Consider the following 22,200-nt stretch of genomic DNA (forward strand, 5'->3'; position numbering starts at 1 on the left):
CCTAATACTGAAGCACCCCCAAACAACAAACCAAATGCAACAACTAGTGCAAGCATTCCTGGGGGAAGGCCTGCCGCAGAGGGATTTGCATATGGTGATGTCATCCAAGCAGTGGGTCAAAGTTGGCTTCAACCCTCGTCTGCATATGAAAAGAGAAAAGGGGCGTGCAGGGCATGGTGGCCTTTTGCGGCGCTTGGCTGACCCCTAGTTTGCATTAAACACATCCACCCTCCTTTGGTGTGGGGCTCATGTTGGCTATGCCCCAGCCCCTGAAGCATTCAAGCTGATTTCTTGCAGCAGCTGGGCACTGTAACAGCTCCAGAGCTGCTCTGTAAGGCAAGTAAAAGGGTCTGGGCCCTGCAGCACTACCTGTAGATCGCATTGTGCGTTGGAAGGCACAAAGTAAGCAGACAGGAGGAGAAGTCAGGATAGTGCGCAAGGGCATAGAAGGGAGCGGCTCAAGAAAAGAGAAGTGGAAACAGACAGCAAACTAGGCTGGAGAGAGACCTGAGACAAAGAGATCTGAATTATACGAGAGCCGACCAGGGGAAACACAAATTATGCAGTCAAGTTTCCCACATTTGGGGAAATCGCAGGGGCAGCACACCCAGAGTGCAATGGGTGAGCCTTGCCCTGGGAGAAGCACCTTCATAATCATAGTATCTCACCTGGCAGGTAAGTAGGAGTTGGGCTAGAGCTGGGGAGGGTCGCTGTTCGGGCACCCCCCTGTCAAGTGAAAGAGATCCAACTGAGGTAGCACAAGGGAACTCTCGAAAGAAGAACAAGGCTAGAGGAAGATCTGAGACAAAGAAATCTGACTTTTTCCAGAGCTGACCAGAGGAAAGCACAAACACAGTCCCCCACTACCACAAATAATGCTGTCGAGTTTCCCACATTTGGGGAAATCACAGGGGTCAGCATACCCAGAATGCAATGAATGAACCTCACCTTGGGAGAACAATCTTCATGACCATGGTATCGCCTATGCAAAATAAGTATGATTTGGGATAGGGCTGGGGAGGGCCGCTGCTCAGGCACATCTCTGTCAAGTAAAGGAGATTCAACTGAGGCAGCACAAGGGAACTCTCATCTGGGGACAACAACTGCAGGGAGAACACATATTTTCTGATGAACATGTGAGGGCAGAAGGCTGCCTAATACTGAAGCACCCCCAAACAACAAACCAAATGCAACAACTAGTGCAAGCATTCCTGGGGGAAGGCCTGCAGCAGATGGATTTGCATATGGTGATGTCATCCAAGCAGTGGGTCAAAGTTGGCTTCAACCCTCGTCTGCATATGAAAAGAGAAAAGGGGCGTGCAGGGCATGGCGGCCTTTTGCAGCGCTTGGATGACCCCTAGTTCGCATTACACACCTCCACCCTCCTTCGGTGTGGGGCTCATGTTGGCTATGCCCCAGCCCCTGAAGCATTCAAGCTGATTTCTTGCAGCAGCTGGGCACTGTAACTGCTCCAGAGCTACTCTGTAAGGCAAGTAAAAGGGTGTGGACCCTGCAGCACTACCTGTAGTTCGCATTGTGCGTTGGAAGGCACGAAGTAAGCAGACGGGAGAAGTCAGGATAGTGCGCAAGGGCATAGAAGGGAGCGGCTCAAGAAAAGAGAAGTGGAAACAGACAGCAAACTAGGCTGGAGAGAGACCTGAGACAAAGAGATCTGAATTATACGAGAGCCGACGAGGGGAAACACAAATTATGCAGTCAAGTTTCCCACATTTTGGGGAAATCGCAGGAGCAGCACACCCAGAGTGCAATGGTTGAGCCTTGCCCTGGGAGAAGCACCTTCATGATCATAGTATCTCACCTGGCAGGTAAGTAGGAGTTGGGCTAGAGCTGGGGAGGGTCGCTGCTCGGGTTCCCCCCTGTGAAGTGAAGGAGATCCAACTGAGGCAGCACCAGGGAACTCTTGAAAGAAGAACAAGGCTAGAGGAAGATCTGAGACAAAGAAATCTGACTTTTACCAGAGCTGACCAGAGGAAAGCACAAACACAGTCTCCCACTACCACAAATAATGCAGTCAAGTTTCCCACATTTGGGGAAATCACAGGGGTCAGCATACCCAAAATGCAATGAATGAACCTCACCCTGGGAGAAAAATCTTCATGACCATGGTATCTCCTATGCAAAATAAGTATGATTTGGAATAGGGCTGGGGAGGGCCGCTGCTCATGCACATCTCTGTCAAGTAAAGGAGATTCAACTGAGGCAGCACAAGGGAACTCTCATCTTGGGACAACAACTGCAGGGAGAACATATATTTTCAGATGAACATGGGAGGGCAGAAGACTGCCTAATACTGAAGCACCCCCAAACAACAAACCAAATGCAACAACTAGTGCAAGCATTCCTGGGGGAAGGCCTGCCGCAGATGGATTTGCATATGGTGATGTCATCCAAGCAGTGGGTCAAAGTTGGCTTCAACCCTCGTCTGCATATGAAAAGAGAAAAGGGGCGTGCAGGGCATGGTGGCCTTTTGCGGCACTTGGCTGACCCCTAGTTTGCATTAAACACCTCCACCCTCCTTTGGTGTGGGGCTCATGTTGGCTATGCCCCAGCCCCTGAAGCATTCAAGCTGATTTCTTGCAGCAGCTGGGCACTGTAACAGCTCCAGAGCTGCTCTGTAAGGCAAGTAAAAGGGTGTGGGCCCTGCAGCACTACCTGTAGTTCGCATTGTGCGTTGGAAGGCACAAAGTAAGCAGACAGGAGGAGAAGTCAGGATAGTGCGCAAGGGCATAGAAGGGAGCGGCTCAAGAAAAGAGAAGTGGAAACAGACAGCAAACTAGGCTGGAGAGAGACCTGAGACAAAGAGATCTGAATTATACGAGAGCCGACCAGGGGAAACACAAATTATACAGTCAAGTTTCCCACATTTGGGGAAATCGCAGGAGCAGCACACCCAGAGTGCAATGGGTTAGCCTTGCCCTGGGAGAAGCACCTTCATGATCATAGTATCTCACCTGGCAGGTAAGTAGGAGTTGGGCTAGAGCTGGGGAGGGTCGCTGCTCGGGTACCCCCCTGTAAAGTGAAGGAGATCCAACTAAGGCAGCACAAGGGAACTCTCGAAAGAAGAACAAGGCTAGAGGAAAATCTGAGACAAAGAAATCTGACTTTTACCAGAGCTGACCAGAGGAAAGCACAAACACAGTCCCCCACTACCACAAATAATGCAGCTGAGTTTCCCACATTTGGGGAAATCACAGGGGTCAGCATACCCAAAATGCAATGAATGAACCTCACCCTGGGAGAAAAATCTTCATGACCATGGTATCTCCTATGCAAAATAAGTATGATTTGGAATAGGGCTGGGGAGGGCCGCTGCTCATGCACATCTCTGTCAAGTAAAGGAGATTTAACTGAGGCAGCACAAGGGAACTCTCATCTGGGGACAACAACTGCAGGGAGAACACATATTTTCAGATGAACATGGGAGGGCAGAAGGCTGCCTAATACTGAAGCACCCCCAAACAACAAACCAAATGCAACAACTAGTGCAAGCATTCCTGGGGGAAGTTCTGCAGAAGACGGATTTGCATACGGTGATGTCATCCAAGCAGTGGGTCAAAGTTGGCTTCAACCCTCATCTGCATATGAAAAGAGAAAAGGGGCGTGCAGGGCATGGCGGCCTTTTGCGGTGCTTGGATGACCCCTAGTTCGCATTAAACACCTCCACCCTCCTTTGGTGTGGGGCTCATGTTGGCCATGCCCCATCCCCTGAAGCATTCAAGCTGATTTCTTGCAGCAGCTGGGCACTGTAACAGCTCCAGAGCTGCTCTGTAAGGCAAGTAAAAGGGTGTGGGCCCTGCAGCACTACCTGTAGTTTGCATTGTGCATTGGAAGGCACAAAGTAAGCAGACGGGAGGAGAAGTCAGGATAGTGCACAAGGGTATAGAAGGGAGCGGCTGAAGAAAAGAGAAGTGGAAACAGACAGCAAACTAGGCTGGAGAGAGACCTGAGACAAAGAGATCTGAATTATACGAGAGCCGACCAAGGGAAACACAAATTATGCAGTCAAGTTTCCCACATTTGGGGAAATCGCAGGGGCAGCACACCCAGAGTGCAATGGGTGAGCCTTGCCCTGGGAGAAGCACCTTCATGATCATAGTATCTCACCTGGCAGGTAAGTAGGAGTTGGGCTAGAGCTGGGGAGGGCCGCTGTTCGGGCACCCCCCTGTCAAGTGAAAGAGATCCAACTGAGGCAGCACAAGGGAACTCTCGAAAGAAGAACAAGGCTAGAGGAAGATCTGAGACAAAGAAATCTGACTTTTTCCAGAGCTGGCCAGAGGAAAGCACAAACACAGTCCCCCACTACCACAAATAATGCAGTCGAGTTTCCCACATTTGGGGAAATCACAGGGGTCAGCATACCCAGAATGCAATGAATGAACCTCACCCTGGGAGAACAATCTTCATGACCATGGTATCGCCTATGCAAAATAAGTATGATTTGGGATAGGGCTGGGGAGGGCCGCTTCTCAGGCACATCTCTGTCAAGTAAAGGAGATTCAACTGAGGCAGCACAAGGGAACTCTCATCTGGGGACAACAACTGCAGGGAGAACACATATTTTCAGATGAACATGTGAGGGCAGAAGGCTGCCTAATACTGAAGCACCCCCAAACAACAAACCAAATGCAACAACTAGTGCAAGCATTCCTGGGGGAAGGCCTGCAGCAGATGGATTTGCATATGGTGATGTCATCCAAGCAGTGGGTCAAAGTTGGCTTCAACCCTCGCCTGCATATGAAAAGAGAAAAGGGGCGTGCAGGGCATGGCGGCCTTTTGCAGCGCTTGGATGACCCCTAGTTTGCATTACACACCTCCTCCCTCCTTCGGTGTGGGGCTCATGTTGGCTATGCCCCAGCCCCTGAAGCATTCAAGCTGATTTCTTGCAGCAGCTGGGCACTGTAACTGCTCCAGAGCTACTCTGTAAGGCAAGTAAAAGGGTGTGGGCCCTGCAGCACTACCTGTAGTTCGCATTGTGCATTGGAAGGCACGAAGTAAGCAGACGGGAGAAGTCAGGATAGTGCGCAAGGGCATAGAAGGGAGCGGCTCAAGAAAAGAGAAGTGGAAACAGACAGCAAACTAGGCTGGAGAGAGACCTGAGACAAAGAGATCTGAATTATACGAGAGCCGACGAGGGGAAACACAAATTATGCAGTCAAGTTTCCCACATTTGGGGAAATCGCAAGAGCAGCACACCCAGAGTGCAATGGTTGAGCCTTGCCCTGGGAGAAGCACCTTCATGATCATAGTATCTCACCTGGCAGGTAAGTAGGAGTTGGGCTAGAGCTGGGGAGGGTCGCTGCTCGGGTTCCCCCCTGTGAAGTGAAGGAGATCCAACTGAAGCAGCACCAGGGAACTCTCGAAAGAAGAACAAGGCTAGAGGAAGATCTGAGACAAAGAAATCTGACTTTTACCAGAGCTGACCAGAGGAAAGCACAAACACAGTCCCCCACTACCACAAATAATGCAGTCGAGTTTCCCACATTTGGGAAAATCACAGGGGTCAGCATACCCAGAATGCAATGAATGAACCTCACCCTGGGAGAACAATCTTCATGACCATGGTATCTCCTATGCAAAATAAGTATGATTTGGGATAGGGCTGGTGAGGGCCGCTGCTCAGGCACATCTCTGTCAAGTAAAGGAGATTCAACTGAGGCAGCACAAGGGAACTCTCATCTTGGGACAACAACTGCAGGGAGACCACATCTTTTCAGATGAACATGGGAGGGCGGAAGGCAGCCTAATACTGAAGCACCATCAAATATCAAACCATGGCCCTCATTCCGAGTTGATCGCTCGCAAGGCGATTTTAGCAGAGTTACACACGCTAAGCCGCCGCCTACTGGGAGTGAATCTTAGCTTCTTAAAATTGCGACCGATGTATTCGCAATATTGCGATTACAAACTACTTAGCAGTTTCAGAGTAGCTTCAGACTTACTCGGCATCTGCGATCAGTTCAGTGCTTGTCGTTCCTGGTTTGACGTCACAAACACTCCCAGAGTTCGCCCAGACACTCCCCCGTTTCTCCGGCCACTCCTGCGTTTTTTCCGGAAACTGTAGCGTTTTTTCCCACACGCCCATAAAACGGCCTGTTTCCGCCCAGTAACACCCATTTCCTGTCAATCACATTACGATCGCCGGAGCGAAGAAAAAGCCGTGAGTAAAAATACTTTCTTCATTGTAAAATTACTTGGCGCAGTCGCAGTGCGAATATTGCGCATGCGTACTAAGCAGAATTTCACTGCGATGCGATGAAATTTACAGAGCGAACGACTCGGAATGAGGGCCCATATGCAACAACTAGTACAAGCACTCCTGGGGGAAGGTCTGCAGCAGACGGATTTGCATACGGTGATGTAAATCCAAGCAGTGGGCCAAAGTTGACTGGAACCCTCATCTGCATATGAAAAGAGAAAAGGGGCATGCAGGGCATGGCGGCCTTTTGCAGTGCTTGGATGACCCCTAGTTCGCATTAAACACCTCCACCCTCCTTTGGTGTGGGGCTCATGTTGGCCATGCCCCATCCCCTGATGCATTCAAGCTGATTTCTTGCAGCAGCTGGGCACTGTAACAGCTCCAGAGCTGTTCTGTAAGGCAAGTAAAAGGGTGTGGGCCCTGCAGCACCACCTCTTGTTCGCATTGTGCGTTGGAAGGCACAAATTAAGCAGACGGGAGGAGAAGTCAGGATAGTGCGCAAGGGCATTCTTTTCTCTTAGTCCGGGGGCAAGGCTTCAAAATGGGGTCTGCAACGGAGGAGACACAGGGGGCGTGGTCACAGCAGCTTTTCTCTACAGTCTGCACCAGCAGGAGCCTACACCATTTTTTATGATCACGCTGAACTGCAGTGCGACTGCAATTACAGCATGGTCAAGAAGGGAGGCGTCATGCTGGGTGGCCATGCCCTGTCACTGTGCAGGAGCCAGCACCGCTCACACACTAGTCCCCGGGTGCAGCCCCCAACCCCCGGGACACCCGGAGCAACAAAATGTAGATTCAGGCCACCAGGCCACGCCCCTACCTATGAAACCATGCCTCCTTTTTACCATTGCGCTGTTTATCTGCGCGCACTGCATTACAATCTCCCTCGCCACCTCTCTGGGTGTCACCAGTGATAGTGACACCTCTGCCATGCTTGTAGCAGCTGGTCCTAAGATCTACGCCTCAAGCCCTGAGTGTTTGCCCTTGTGACTTGTTGATCATCATAGCGAAGCAGATGCTTACAGAAAACTGCAGGGGCTTAGATTGAAAATAAAAACAATTGATGGGTATAAGGTAGAGAGGAGCGGGTTCGGTTCTCCGAGAACCGAATTCCCCACGAACTCCACGTGGTTTACATTGGTCCGAGGCAGGCTCGGTTGTTCCTGCCTGACTCGGAAAACCTGAACAAGGGAAAATGTCATCATCCCGCTGTCAGATTCTCGTGAGATTCGGATTCCATATAAAGAGCTGCGCGTTGCTGCCATTTTTACTCGTGCATTGAAGAGAGAGCGGAGAGGACGTGGCTATGTTCTCTCAGTGGAAATCTCAATATCAGTGCTCAGTATCAGTGGTTACTTATTGCTGCTCAGTAATACTAGTAGTGTGTCTCTCCTGCTCAGTGTCAGTTCTCAGTAGTATCCTCATCAGTGCTCAGTATCACTGCTCATTGTCTTGTGCTGCATTGTGGTGCTCAGCATACTACAGTACATTACTAATAGTCCAGTGCTGCATCTTGCTGCTCAGTGTCAGTTCTAGTATCCTCATCAGTGCTCACTATCACTGCTCATTGCATTGTGGTGTTCTGTATACTACAGTAACATAGTAATATAGTATATATAGAGGAGCGGGTTCGGTTCTCCGAGAACCGAATTCCCGACGAACTCCACGTGGTTTACATTGGTCCGAGGCAGGCTCGGTTGTTCCCGCCTGACTCGGAAAACCTGAACAAGGGAAAATGTCATCATCCCGCTGTCGGATTCTCGCGAGATTCGGATTCCATATAAAGAGCTGCGCGTTGCCGCCATTTTTACTCGTGCATTGAAGAGAGAGCGGAGAGGACGTGGCTATGTTCTCTCAGTGGAAATCTCAATATCAGTGCTCAGTATCAGTGGTTACTTATTGCTGCTCAGTAATACTAGTAGTGTGTCTCTCCTGCTCAGTGTCAGTTCTCAGTAGTATCCTCATCAGTGCTCAGTATCACTGCTCATTGTCTTGTGCTGCATTGTGGTGCTCAGCATACTACAGTACATTACTAATAGTCCAGTGCTGCATCTTGCTGCTCAGTGTCAGTTCTAGTATCCTCATCAGTGCTCACTATCACTGCTCATTACATTGTGGTGTTCTGTATACTACAGTAACATAGTAATATAGTAACATATGGTAACATAGTTTTTGAGGTTGAATAGAGGCAAATTGCCCATCGTGTTCAACCTGTTTTAAGTTGTGATGATTCTACATACTTGCTGAATAATGTTTTATGACTAGTTAGCTACTATAACTCATGTTACCCCCGGATTAACCATGTTGATATTTTAAGTATTATAACCTTGGATAGCTTTTTCATTCAGAAATGTATCCATTCCTTTTTTAAATCCAATTACAGAGTCCGCCATTACCACCTTCCCTGGCAGGGAATTCCACATCCTGATTGCCCTAACAGTGAAGATCATAGTATCTCACCTGGCAGGTAAGTAGGAGTTGGGCTAGAGCTGTGGAGGATTGCTGCTCGGGCACCCCCTGTCAAGTGAAGGAGATCCAACTGAGGCAGCACAAGGGAACTCTCGAAAGAAGAACAAGGCTAGAGGAAGATCTGAGACAAAGAAATCTGACTTTTACCAGAGCTGACCAGAGGAAAGCACAAACACAGTCCCCCACTACCACAAATAATGCAGTCGAGTTTCCCACATTTGGGGAAATCACAGGGGTCAGCATACCCAGAGTGCAATGAATGAACCTCACCCTGGGAGAACAATCTTCATGACCATGGTATCTCCTATGCAAAATAAGTATGATTTGGGATAGGGCTGGGGAGGGCCGCTGCTCAGGCACATCTCTGTCAAGTAAAGGAGATTCAACTGCGGCAGCACAAGGGAACTCTCATCTGGGGACAACAACTGCAGGGAGAACACATATTTTCAGATGAACATGGGAGGGCAGAAGGCTGCCTAATACTGAAGCACCCCCAAACAACAAACCAAATGCAACTACTAGTGCAAGCATTCCTGGGGGAAGGCCTGCAGCAGATGGATTTGCATATGGTGATGTCATCCAAGCAGTGGGTCAAAGTTGGATTCAACCCTCGTCTGCATATGAAAATAAAAAAGGGGTGTGCAGGGCATGGCTGCCTTTTGCGGCGCTTGGATGACCCCTAGTTCGCATTAAACACCTCCACCCTCCTTCGGTGTGGGGCTCATGTTGGCTATGCCCCAGCCCCTGAAGCATTCAAGCTGATTTCTTGCAGCAGCTGGGCACTGTAACAGCTCCAGAGCTGCTCTGTAAAGCAAGTAAAAGGGTGTGGGCCCTGCAGCACTACCTGTAGTTTGCATTGTGCATTGGAAGGCACAAAGTAAGCAGACGGGAGAAGTAAGGATAGTGCGCAAGGCCATAGAATGGAGCGGCTTAAGAAAAGAGAAGTGGAAACAGACAGCAAACTAGGCTGGAGAGAGACCTGAGACAAAGAGATCTGAATTATACGAGAGCCGACCAGGGGAAACACAAATTATGCAGTCAAGTTTCCCACATTTGGGGAAATCGCAGGGGCAGCAAATCCAGAGTGCAATGGGTGAGCCTTGCCCTGGGAGAAGCACCTTCATGATTATAGTATCTCACCTGGCAGGTAAGTAGAAGTTGGGCTAGAGCTGGGGAGGGTCGCTGCTCGGGCACCCCCCTGTCAAGTGAAGGAGATCCAACTGAGGCAGCACAAGGGAACTCTCGAAAGAAGAACAAGGCTAGAGGAAGAACTGAAACAAAGAAATCTGACTTTTACCAGAGCTGACCAGAGGAAAGCACAAACACAGTCCCCCACTACCACAAATAATGCAGTTGAGTTTCCCACATTTGGGGAAATCACAGGGGTCAGCATACCCAGAATGCAATGAATGAACCTCACCCTGGGAGAACAATCTTCAAGACCATGGTCTCTCCTATGCAAAATAAGTATGATTTGGGATAGGGCTGGGGAGGGCCGCTGCTCAGGCACATCTCTGTCAAGTAAAGGAGATTCAACTGAGGCAGCACAAGGGAACTCTCATCTGGGGACAACAACTGCAGGGAGAACACATATTTTCAGATGAACATGGGAGGGCAGAAGGCTGCCTAATACTGAAGCACCCCCAAACAACAAACCAAATGCTACAACTTTGCAAAAGCATATACTGAAAAAGGCTAATAAGCATTCATCTAGAACGTTTCCTAGAAACATTTTAAAAAGTCAATAATGTGGAGAGTTTTTGTAAGATGTTTCTTCCATCAACCAATGAAGAAACACATTGGTACTTTCCCATGATGAGTGAGTGCTTCAGGATCTCTTGCACATACATGTGCAGCAGAGTACTGTAATGGAAGCATGCTGGGTCCATAACCCAGAGGTAGGCAGATTGAAACTATCCTCTGCTATATGCATTTTTTTTGTTAATTAAAGTAATCCAAAACTGGGATTGACATTTTTGCTCTTTTATTTTTACTTAAAGTACAATAACTTTTACCATTTTAATTTGTTTTAATAGTATATTGACAGTATTGTTTTCTTTCAAAAATTCACTTAATTTTCTTTTCTGTGTGCTAATTAGATATCACCTTGTTTTCACATTAAATAGACTACCACATGAGAAAGCAGCAAGGATGCAGTGGCGTTAATGTTTCCTGGTGGTAGTGGGGGACTGTGTTTGTGCTTTCCTCTGGTCAGCTCTGGTAAAAGTCAGATTTCTTTGTCTCAGATCTTCCTCTAGCCTTGTTCTTCTTTCGAGAGTTCCCTTGTGCTGCCTCAGTTGGATCTCCTTCACTTGACAGGGGCGTACCCGAGCAGCGACCCTCCCCAGCACTAGCCCAACTCCTACTTACCTGCCAGGTGAGATACTATGATCATGAAGGTGCTTCTCCCAGGGCAAGGCTCACCCATTGCACTCTGGGTGTGCTGCTCCTGCGATTTCCCCAAATGTGGGAAACTTGACTGCATAATTTGTGTTTCCCCTGGTCGGCTCTCGTATAATTCAGATCTCTTTGTCTCAGGTCTCTCTCCAGCCTAGTTTGCTGTCTGTTTCCACTTCTCTTTTCTTAAACCGCTCCCTTCTATGCCCTTGCGCACCTTAATTAAATCTAACTCTGATTACGTCAGAGAAGGCCAGGTACCCTACACCATAAGAGGGGGTTTGAAATTTTGACTTGTCTACTTAAAGATCACCAAAATCTGATCACAAGGTCAATTACATCACTGGGTGGGAACCTTTTGGTTAATAGCCCATGTAAGTGCAAGAGATCCTGAAGCACTCACTCATCATGGGAAAGTACCAATGTGTTTCTTACAAAAATTCTCCAGATTATTGACTTTTTAAAGTTTTTCTAGGAAACGTTCTAGATGAATGCTTATTAGCCTTTGTCAGTATGTACTTTCGCAAAGTGTCGCTATGGCGCAATCAGTTAGTGTGTATGGCTATTAACCTAAAGGTTGGTGATTCAATCCCACCCAGGGACGTAATTGACCTTGTTATCAGATTTTGGTGATCTTTAAGTAGACAAGTCAAAATTTCAAACCCCCTCTTATGGTGTAGGGTACCCGGCCTTCTCTGATGTAATCAGAGTTAGATTTTATTAAGTGATTTTATAAAAAACAGCTAGGAAGCACAATTTAGCAGTGGGTTGCAGAGAAAAAAAATTATGCTGGCAGAAAAGTCCAATTGAGTGATTAAACAGCTCTTCATTTTCTGATTTTATGTTTATGCTAACAAATTTGCTCTCTGAAAAGTGTCCACAAAGCCAAGTCTCTGATTAACACCTTTAGTAGGAATGGTTTTTCACCTATTACTGAATTAAACTTGCTTCATTGGAAAGGCAGCAAGATGCATCCTCATTTCAATGTCTACTGAAATAATACAGGTTGACACCAGGAAACATAAACGTCACTGCATCCTTGCTGCTTCCTCAAGGGGAAGTCTGTTTAATGTGAAAACAAGGTGATATCTAATCAGCACACAGGTAAGGAATTAAGAAAATCTTTCTTTATGGGTGAAGATGTTTCTCACAAAATTGTTGCACCAAGGCATCATTGAAATTAAAGCTGGAAAGATGATTTTAATATATCACTTGTATATTTTGTACTGCTCTTCTGGTGACAATGTAGTTTGTTTTTGTCAATTACCATTTTAATAATAGGGTAAAGAAAATTAAGTGGATTTTTGAAAGAAAACAATACTGTCAATATACTATTAAAACAAATTAAAATGGTAAAAGTTATTGTACTTTAAGTAAAAATAAAAGAGCAAAAATATCAATCCCAGTTTTGGATTACTTTAATTAACAAAAAACAATGCATATAGCAGAGGATAGTTTCAATCTGCCTACCTCTGGGTTATGGACCCAGCATGCTTCCATTACAGTACTCTGCTGCACATGTAAGTGCAAGAGATCCTGAAGCACTCACTCATCATGGGAAAGTACCAATGTGTTTCTTCATTGGTTGATGGAAGAAACATCTTACAAAAACTCTCCAGATTATTGACTTTTTAAAGTTTTTCTAGGAAACGTTCTAGATGAATGCTTATTAGCCTTTGTCAGTATGTACTTTCGCAAAGTGTCTCTGAGGCACAAACAGTTAGCGTGTTCAGTTGTTAACCAAAAGGTTGGTGGTTCAATCCCACCTAGGGACGTAATTGACCTTGTTATCAGATTTTGGTGATCTTTAAGTAGACAAGTAAAAATTTCAAACCACCTCTTATGGTGTAGGGTACCTGGCCTTCTCTGATGTAATCAGAGTTAGATTTGATTAAGTGATTTTATAAAAAAAACAGCCACAAAGCACAATTTAGCAGTGGGTTGCAGAGAAAAAGAAATATGCTGGCAGAAAAATCCAATTGAGTGATTAAACAGCTCTTCATTTTCTGGCTTTATTTTTATGCTAACAAATTTGTGCTCTGAAAAGTGTCCACAAAGCCAAGTATCTGATTATCACCTTTGTAGGGATGGTTTTTCACCTATTATTAAATTAAACTTGCTTCATTGGAAAGGCAGCAAGTGATGTCATCCAAGCAGTGGGTCAAGGTTGGCTTCAAACCTCGTCTGCTTATGAAAAGAGAAAAGGGGTATGCAGGGCATGGCGGCCTTTTGCGGTGCTTGGATGACCCCTAGTTCGCATTAAATAATGCAGTCGAGTTTCCCACATTTGGGGAAATCACAGGGGTCAGCATACCCAGAATGCAATGAATGAACCGCACCCTGGGAGAACAGTCTTCATGACCATGGTATCTCCTATGCAAAATAAGTATGATTTGGGATAGGGCTGGGGAGGGCCGCTGCTCAGGCACATCTCTGTCAAGTAAAGGAGATTCAACTGAGGCAGCACAAGGGAACTCTCATCTGGGGACAACAACTGCAGGGAGAACACATATTTTCAGATGAACATGGGAGGGCAGAAGGCTGCCTAATACTGAAGCACCCCCAAACAACAAACCAAATGCAACAACTAGTGCAAGCATTCCTGGGGGAAGGCCTGCAGCAGATGGATTTGCATATGGCGATGTCATCCAAGCAGTGGGTCAAAGTTGGCTTCAACCCTCGTCTGCATATGAAAAGAGAAAAGGGGCGTGCAGGGCATGGCGGCCTTTTGCGGCACTTGGATGACCCCTAGTTCGCATTAAACACCTCCACCCTCCGTCGGTGTGGGGCTCATGTTGGCTATGCCCCAGCCCCTGAAGGATTCAAGCTGATTTCTTGCAGCAGCTGGGCACTGTAACAGCTCCAGAGCTGCTCTGTAATGCAAGTAAAAGGGTGTGGGCCCTGCAGCACTACCTGTAGTTCGCATTGTGCGAGACCCCTAGTTCGCATTAAACACCCCCACCCTCCTTCGGTGTGGGGCTCATGTTGGCCATGCCCCAGCCCCTGAAGCATTCACGCTGATTTCTTGCAGCAGCTGGGCACTGTAACAGCTCAAGAGCTGCTCTGTAAGGCAAGTAAAAGGGTGTGGGCCCTGCAGCACTACCTGTAGTTTGCATTGTGCATTGGAAGGCACAAAGTAAGCAGACGGGAGGAGAAGTCAGGATAGTGCACAAGGGTATAGACGGGAGGGGCTCAAGAAAAAAGAAGTGGAAACAGACAGCAAACTAGGCTTCCAATGCACAATGCAAACTACAGGTAGTGCTGCAGGGCCCACACCCTTTTACTTGCCTTACAGAGCAGCTCTGGAGCTGTTTAATCACTCAATTGGATTTTTCTGCCAGCATAATTTTTCTCTTACGTCCTAGAGGATGCTGGGGACTCCGTAAGGACCATGGGGGATAGACGGGCTCCGCAGGAGACATGGGCACTTTAAGAAAGACTTTAGATCTGGGTGTGCACTGGCTCCTCCCTCTATGCCCCTCCTCCAGACCTCAGTTTACTACTGTGCCCAGAGGAGACTGGGTGCTTTTCAGGGAGCTCTCCTGAGTTTCCTGACAGAAAGTATATTTGTTAGATTTTTTTATTTTCAGGGAGCCTGCTGGCAACAGACTCCCTGCATCGAGGGGCGGAGGGGAGAGATGCACACCTACTTCTGTGAGTTGATAGGCTCTGCTTCTTAGGCTACTGTACAGCATTAGCTCCAGAGGGATCGGTACGCAGGTCTCACCCTCGCCGTCCGTCCCAGAGCCGCGCCGCCGTCCCCCTCGCAGAGCCGGAAGATAGAAGCCGGGTGAGTATGAGAAGAAAAGAAGACTTCAGAGGCGGCGGAAGACTTCATGATCTTCACTGAGGTAACGCACAGCAGTAAAGCTGTGCTCCATTGCTCCCATACACCTCACACACGGCAGTCAGTGTAAGGGTGAAGGGCGCAGGGGGGACGCCCTGGGCAGCAATATAGACCTCTCTTTGGCAAAATAAATATATATGCAGCTAGGCACTGTATATATATATAAGAGCCCCCGCCATTTTTTTACTATATTTGAGCGGGACAGAAGCCCGTCGCTGAGGGGGTGGGGCTTCTCCCTCAGCACTCACCAGCGCCATTTTCTCCACAGCACCGCTGAGGGGAAGCTCCATGGACTCTCCCCTGCTTATACCACGGTAGAAAGAGGGTCTTAAAGAAGAGAGGGCACATAATTAGGCGCATATATATATGGAAATACAGCGCTACTGGGTAAACATAAAATGATTGTGTTTTTTTCCTGGGTCATATAGCGCTGGGGTGTGTGCTGGCATACTTTCTCTCTCTGTCTCTCCAAAGGGCCTTGTTGGGGAACTGTCCTCAGATAAGAGGATTCCCTGAGTGTATGGTGTGTCGGTACACGTGTGTCGACATGTCTGAGGTAGAAGGCTCTCCTAGAGAGGAGCAGGAGCAAATTAATGTGGTGTCTCCATCGACAACGCCGACACCTGACTGGATGGATATGTGGAATGTTTTAAGTGCTAATGTAAACTTATTACACAAGAGATTAGACAAAGCTGAAGCTAGGGAACAGTCAGGGAGTCAACCCATGCCTGTCCCTATGTCGCAGGGACCTTCGGGGTCTCAAAAGCGCCCACTATCCCAAATAGTTGACACAGATACCGACACGGATTCTGACTCCAGTGTCGACTACGATGATGCAAAGTTACAACCAAAATTGGCTAAATGTATTCGATATATGATTATTGCAATAAAAGATGTTTTGCACATCACAGAGTCCCCTGTCCCTGACACGAGGGTACACATGTATAAGGGAAAGAAACCTGAGATAACCTTTCCCCCCTCACATGAGTTGAACGAATTATGTGAAAAAGCTTGGGAATCTCCAGACAAAAAGCTGCAGATTCCCAAAAGGATTCTTATGGCGTATCCTTTCCCGCCAATGGACAGGATACGGTGGGAATCCTCCCCTAGGGTGGATAAAGCATTGACACGCTTATCCAAAAAGGTAGCGCTGCCATCCCAGGATACGGCTACCATCAGGGACCCTGCTGACCGCAAGCAGGAGGTTACCCTAAAGTCCATTTACACACATTCTGGTACCTTACTCAGACCGGCAATTGCGTCGGCCGAGGTTGTAGCGCGGTGGCAGCATGGACAGATACCTTATCAGCAGAGATTGAGACCCTAGATAAGGATGCTATGTTATTGACCATAGGGCATATAAAAGATGCTGTCCTATATATGAGAGATGCTCAAAGTGACATTAGTCTACTGGGTTCTAGAATAAACGCTATGTCGATTTCTGCTAGACGAGTCCTATGGACCCGGCAATGGACAGGTGATGCCGACTCAAAAAGGCATATGGAGGTTTTACCTTACAGGGGTGAGGAATTGTTTGGGGAAGGTCTCTCGGACCTTGTCTCCACAGCTACAGCTGGTAAATCAAATTTTTTGCCTTATATTCCCTCACAGCCTAAGAAAGCACCACATTATCAAATGCAGTCCTTTCGATCACAGAGAAACAAGAAAGTACGAGGTGCGTCCTTTCTTGCCAGAGGTAAGGGCAGAGGGAAGAAGCTGCACAACACAGCTAGTTCCCAGGAACAGAAGTCCTCCCCGGCCTCTACAAAATCCACCGCATGACGCTGGGGCTCCGCTAAAGGAGTCCGCCCAGTTGGGGGCACGTCTTCGAGTTTTCAGCCACATCTGGGTTCATTCGCAGGTGGATCCCTAGGCAATAGAAATTGTTTCTCAGGGTTACAAGCTGAAATTCGAAGAGGTGCCTCCTCGCCGGTTTTTCAAATCGGCCCTACCATCTTCTCCCCAGGAAAGGGAGATAGTGTTAAATGCAATTCACAAATTGTATCTTCAACAGGTGGTGGTCAAGGTTCCCCTGCTTCAACAAGGAAAGGGAAATTATTCGACCCTGTTTGTAGTCCCAAAACCGGACGGTTTGGTCAGACCCATATTAAATTTAAAATCCCTGAACCTATACTTGAAAAGGTTCAAGTTCAAGATGGAATCGCTAAGAGCGGTCATCGCCAGCCTAGAAGGGGGGGATTTTATGATATCTCTGGACATAAAGGATGCATACCTTCATGTACTCATTTATCCACCTCATCAGGCGTACCTAAGATTTGCGGTACAGTATTGTCATTACCAATTTCAGACGTTGCCGTTTGGTCTCTCCAGAATTTTCTCCGAGAATTTTCACCAAGGTAATGACAGAAATTATGGTGCTCCTGCGAAAGCAAGGTGTCACAATTATCCCGTACTTGAACGATCTCCTCATAAAAGCGAGATCAAGAGAGCAGTTGCTGAACAGCGTATAACTTTCATTGAAGGTGTTACAGCAAAACGGCTGGATTCTCAATATCCCGAAGTCGCAGTTGGTTCCTACGACTCGTCTGACTTTGCTTGGGCATTATTCTGGATACGGACCAGAAAAGGGTTTATCTTCCGATAGAAAAGGCCCAGGAACTCATGACTCTGGTCAGGAACCTATTGAAACCAAAACAGGTGTCAGTGCATCACTGCACTCGAGTCCTGGGAATGATGGTGGCATCATACGAGGCCATTCCCTTCGGCAGGTTCCATGCGAGGATCTTGCAATGGGACCTACTGGACAAGTGGTCCGGGTCACATCTACAGATTCATCAGTTGATCACCCTGTCCCCCAGGGCCAGGGTATCTCTCCTGTGGTGGCTGCAGAGTGCTCACCTTCTAGAGGGCCGCAGGTTCGGCATTCAGGACTGGATCCTGGTGACCACGAACGCGAGCCTCCGAGGTTGGGGAGCAGCCACACAGGGAAGAAATTTCCAAGGTCTTTGGTCAAGTCAGGAGACTTGTCTTCACATCAACATCCTGGAGCTAAGGGCCATATACAACGCCCTATGTCAAGCGGAGACCTTACTTCGTGACCAACCAGTTCTGATCCAGTCAGACAACGTCACCGCAGTAGTTCATGTAAACCGCCAAGGCGGCACAAGGAGCAGAGTGGCGATGGCGGAAGCCACCAGAATTCTTCGCTGGGTGGAGAATCATGTAAGCGCACTGTCAGCAGTGTTCATTCCGGGAGTGGACAACTGGGAAGCAGACTTCCTCAGCAGACACGACCTACATCCAGGAGAGTGGGGACTCCATCAGGAAGTCTTCGCACAGATTGCAAGTCGGTGGGGACTGTTCCAGATAGACATGATGGCGTCCCGCCTCAACAAAAAGCTACAGAGGTATTGCACCAGGTCAAGAGACCCTCAGGCAGTAGCTGTTTAAACAGCTCTTCATTTTCTGATTTTATGTTTATGCTAACAAATTTGCTCTCTGAAAAGTGTCCACAAAGCCAAGTCTCTGATTAACACCTTTGTAGGAATGGTTTTTCACCTATTACTGAATTAAACTTGCTTCATTGGAAAGGCAGCAAGATGCATCCTCATTTCAATGTCTACTGAAATAATACAGGTTGACACCAGGAAACATTAACGCCACTGCATCCTTGCTGCTTTCGCATGTGGAAGTCTGTTTAATGTGAAAACAAGGTGATATCTAATTAGCACACAGGTAAGGAATTAAGAAAATCTTTATTTAAGGGTGAAGGTGTTTCTCACAAAATCGTTGCCCCAATGCATCATTGAAATTCAAGCTGGAAAGATGATTTTAATATATCACTTGTACATTTTGTATTGCTCTTCTGGTGACAATGTAGTTTGTTTTTGTCAATTACCATTTTAATAATAGGGTAAAGAAAATTAAGTGGATTTTTGAAAGAAAACAATACTGTCAATATACTATTAAAACAAATTAAAATGGTAAAAGTTATTGTACTTTAAGTAAAAATAAAAGAGCAAAAATATCAATCCCAGTTTTGGATTACTTTAATTAACAAAAAAAAATGCATATAGCAGAGGATAGTTTCAATCTGCCTACCTCTGGGTTATGGGCCCAGCATGTTTCCATTGCAGTACTCTGCTGCACATGTAAGTGCAAGAGATCCTGAAGCACTCACTCATCATGGGAAAGTACCAATGTGTTTCTTCGTTGGTTGATGGAAGAAACATCTTACAAAAACTCTCCAGATTATTGACTTTTTAAAGTTTTTCTAGGAAACGTTCTAGATGAATGCTTATTAGCCTTTGTCAGTATGTATGTTTGTAAAGTGTCTCTGTGGCGCAATCGGTTAGTGTGTTTGGTTATTAATCAAAGGGTTGGTGGTTCAATCCCACCCAGCGATGTAATTGACCTTGTTATCAGATTTTGGTGATCTTTAAGTAGACAAGTCAAAATTTCAAACCCCCTTCTTATGGTGTAGGGTACCTGGCCTACTCTGATGTAATCAGAGTTAGATTTGAATCAGTGATTTTATAAAAAAAACAGCTAGGAAGCACAATTTAGCAGTGGGTTGCAGAGAAAAAGAAATATGCTGGCAGAAAAATCCAATTGAGTGATTAAACAGCTCTTCATTTTCTGGCTTTATTTTTATGCTAACTAATTTGTTCTCTGAAAAGTGTCCACAAAGCCAAGTATCTGATTAACATATTTGTAGGGATGGTTTTTCACCTATTACTAAATTAAACTTGCTTCATTGGAAAGGCAGCAAGATGCATCCTCATTTCAATATCTACTGAAATAATACAGGTTGACACCAGGAAACATTAACGCCACTGCATCCTTGCTGCTTTCTCATGTGGAAGTCTGTTTAATGTGAAAACAAGGTGATATCTAATTAGCACACAGGTAAGGAATTAAGAAAATCTTTATTTAAGGGTGAAGATGTTTCTCACAAAATCGTTGCCCCAATGCATCATTGAAATTCAAGCTGGAAAGATGATTTTAATATATCACTTGTACATTTTGTATTGCTCTTCTGGTGACAATGTAGTTTGTTTTTGTCACTTACCATTTTAATAATCGGGTAAAGAAAATTAATTGGATTTTTGAAAGAAAACAACACTGTCAATATACTATTAAAACAAATTAAAATGGTAAAAGTTATTGTACTTTAAGTAAAAATAAAAGCTAAAATATCAATCCCAGTTTTGGATTACTTTAATGAACAAAAAAAATGCATATAGCAAAGGATAGTATCAATCTGCCTACCTCTGGGTTATGGGCCCAGCATGCTTCCATTGCAGTACTCTGCTGCACATGTAAGTGCAAGAGATCCTGAAGCACTCACTCATCATGGGAAAGTACCAATGTGTTTCTTCATTGGTTGCTGGAAGAAACATCTTACAAAAACTCTCCAGGTTATTGACTTTTTAAAGTTTTTCTAGGAAACGTTCTAGATGAATGCTTATTAGTCTTTGTCAGTATGTACTTTTTGCAAAGTGTCTCTGTGGCGCAATCGGTTAGTGTGTTCAGCTATTAATCAAAAGGTTGGTGGTTCAATCCCATCCAGGGACGTAATTGACCTTGTGATCAAATTTTGGTAATATTTAAGTAGACAAGTCATATAGCAGAGGATAGTTTCAATCTGCCTACCTCTGGGTTATGGACCCAGCATGCTTCCATTACAGTACTCTGCTGCACATGTAAGTGCAAGAGATCCTGAAGCACTCACTCATCATGGGAAAGTACCAATGTGTTTCTTCATTGGTTGATGGAAGAAACATCTTACAAAAACTCTCCAGATTATTGACTATTTAAAGTTTTTATAGGAAACGTTCTAGATGAATGCTTATTAGCCTTTGTCAGTATGTACTTTTGCAAAGTTTCGCTGTGGCGCAATCAGTTAGTGTATACGGCTATTAACCAAAAGGTTGGTGGTTCAATCCCACCCAGGGATGTAATTGAACTTATTATCAGATTTTGTTGATCTTTAAGTAGACAAGTCAAAATTTCGAAAACCCCTGCTATGGTGTAGGGTACCTGGCCTTCTCTGATGTAATCAGAGTTAGATTTGATTCATACTGTTAACTGGGTAGTATATCACAAGTTATACGGTGTGATTGGTGTGGCTGGTATGAATCTTGACCTTGGATTAACAAAAATCCTTTCCTCGTACTGTCCGTCTCCTCTGGGCACAGTTTCTCTAACTGAGGTATGGAGGAGGGGCATAGAGGGAGGAGCCAGTGCACACCCAGATCTAAAGTCTTTCTTAAAGTGCCCATGTCTGCTGCGGAGCCCGTCTATCCCCCATGGTCCTTACGGAGTCCCCATCATCCTCTACGGACTACGAGAAAAAAAAATTACCGGTAGGTTTAAAATGTTATTTTTTTCTCTGCAACCCACTGCTAAATTGTGCTTCCTAGCTGTTTTTTATAAAATCACTTAATTAAATCTAACTCTGATTACGTCAGAGAAGGCCAGGTACCCTACACCATAAGAGGGGGTTTGAAATTTTGACTTGTCTACTTAAAGATCACCAAAATCTGATGACAAGGTCAATTACATCCCTGGGTGGGATTGAACCACCAACCTTTTGGTTAATAGCCCATGTAAGTGCAAGAAATCCTGAAGCACTCACTCATCATGGGAAAGTACCAATGTGTTTCTTACAAAAATTCTCCAGATTATTGACTTTTTAAAGTTTTTCTAGGAAACGTTCTAGATGAATGATTATTAGCCTTTGTCAGTATTGACTTTTGTGGCAAAACTTGGTTTACCCTGCACCAGACTGGTTATAATTGAATGACTAAATCTCAAACAACCAACTAAACAGAAAAAATATATCAAGCCCAAGTGGGCAACTATTCTGACGTTGGAGGTGCTCCCAGGAATAGTGTACCAGATACAGAATGATTTGGTGGGTGTGGAAGAGCCCACATCTTACCAAATAGAAGAAATTCCTATATTTGGAGCACTCTTTTGATGATTAATGATGTGAAAAAGATGAAAACTGTCTATAATTAAAACTTAGCTTTTATTTATCCAATACTCAACTAAAATAAAATAACAGGGGTATATTAGACGTATCAATTACTTATTCCCCTTTTAAACAGTGGTAAAAATATGAATAATTCAAAAAAGAGCAAATATCATCATCTTAAAATTATTTGTATATTTTGCTCAACAATGGATGATAAGAAAAATGATAGTAATCTATCAAACTTATCCAATGAACAGCAGTAATCACAGAAATTAATGACAAAAAAATGATAGTAATCTATCAAAAATATCCTGTGAGCAGCAG

At 45.7% G+C, this 22,200-nt stretch overlaps 12 non-coding genes and 3 pseudogenes across 12 annotated transcripts; 1 reads left to right on the forward strand and 14 right to left on the reverse strand.

Moving 5' to 3' along the window:
- Positions 1-520: 520 nt before the first annotated feature.
- On the reverse strand, positions 521-683 carry LOC134998353 (U1 spliceosomal RNA). The gene has a single exon (XR_010200635.1). It is a non-coding gene; the product is annotated as a U1 spliceosomal RNA (small nuclear RNA).
- A 152-nt stretch (positions 684-835) lies between these two features.
- LOC134999058 (U1 spliceosomal RNA) lies at positions 836-999 on the reverse strand. Its single transcript, XR_010201217.1, has one exon. It is a non-coding gene; the product is annotated as a U1 spliceosomal RNA (small nuclear RNA).
- Positions 1,000-1,697: 698 nt separating this feature from the next.
- On the reverse strand, positions 1,698-1,834 carry LOC134998510 (U1 spliceosomal RNA; annotated as a pseudogene).
- Positions 1,835-1,986: 152 nt separating this feature from the next.
- LOC134999015 (U1 spliceosomal RNA) lies at positions 1,987-2,150 on the reverse strand. Its single transcript, XR_010201176.1, has one exon. It is a non-coding gene; the product is annotated as a U1 spliceosomal RNA (small nuclear RNA).
- A 674-nt stretch (positions 2,151-2,824) lies between these two features.
- LOC134998408 (U1 spliceosomal RNA) lies at positions 2,825-2,987 on the reverse strand. Its single transcript, XR_010200672.1, has one exon. It is a non-coding gene; the product is annotated as a U1 spliceosomal RNA (small nuclear RNA).
- Positions 2,988-3,139: 152 nt separating this feature from the next.
- On the reverse strand, positions 3,140-3,303 carry LOC134998808 (U1 spliceosomal RNA). Its single transcript, XR_010200977.1, has one exon. It is a non-coding gene; the product is annotated as a U1 spliceosomal RNA (small nuclear RNA).
- Positions 3,304-3,977: 674 nt separating this feature from the next.
- On the reverse strand, positions 3,978-4,140 carry LOC134999208 (U1 spliceosomal RNA). The gene has a single exon (XR_010201367.1). It is a non-coding gene; the product is annotated as a U1 spliceosomal RNA (small nuclear RNA).
- Positions 4,141-4,292: 152 nt separating this feature from the next.
- Positions 4,293-4,456, reverse strand: LOC134998877 (U1 spliceosomal RNA). Its single transcript, XR_010201041.1, has one exon. It is a non-coding gene; the product is annotated as a U1 spliceosomal RNA (small nuclear RNA).
- A 698-nt stretch (positions 4,457-5,154) lies between these two features.
- Positions 5,155-5,290, reverse strand: LOC134998523 (U1 spliceosomal RNA; annotated as a pseudogene).
- A 152-nt stretch (positions 5,291-5,442) lies between these two features.
- Positions 5,443-5,606, reverse strand: LOC134999214 (U1 spliceosomal RNA). Its single transcript, XR_010201374.1, has one exon. It is a non-coding gene; the product is annotated as a U1 spliceosomal RNA (small nuclear RNA).
- A 3,240-nt stretch (positions 5,607-8,846) lies between these two features.
- Positions 8,847-9,010, reverse strand: LOC134999059 (U1 spliceosomal RNA). The gene has a single exon (XR_010201218.1). It is a non-coding gene; the product is annotated as a U1 spliceosomal RNA (small nuclear RNA).
- A 671-nt stretch (positions 9,011-9,681) lies between these two features.
- Positions 9,682-9,844, reverse strand: LOC134998533 (U1 spliceosomal RNA). The gene has a single exon (XR_010200747.1). It is a non-coding gene; the product is annotated as a U1 spliceosomal RNA (small nuclear RNA).
- Positions 9,845-9,996: 152 nt separating this feature from the next.
- On the reverse strand, positions 9,997-10,160 carry LOC134998788 (U1 spliceosomal RNA). The gene has a single exon (XR_010200957.1). It is a non-coding gene; the product is annotated as a U1 spliceosomal RNA (small nuclear RNA).
- Positions 10,161-11,051: 891 nt separating this feature from the next.
- Positions 11,052-11,214, forward strand: LOC134999181 (U1 spliceosomal RNA). Its single transcript, XR_010201342.1, has one exon. It is a non-coding gene; the product is annotated as a U1 spliceosomal RNA (small nuclear RNA).
- Positions 11,215-13,297: 2,083 nt separating this feature from the next.
- On the reverse strand, positions 13,298-13,476 carry LOC134998581 (U1 spliceosomal RNA; annotated as a pseudogene).
- Between the last annotated feature and the right edge of the window lie 8,724 nt (positions 13,477-22,200).

This window comes from Pseudophryne corroboree, unplaced genomic scaffold (genome assembly GCF_028390025.1).
Source record: "Pseudophryne corroboree isolate aPseCor3 unplaced genomic scaffold, aPseCor3.hap2 scaffold_149, whole genome shotgun sequence".
NCBI lineage: Eukaryota > Metazoa > Chordata > Amphibia > Anura > Myobatrachidae > Pseudophryne > Pseudophryne corroboree.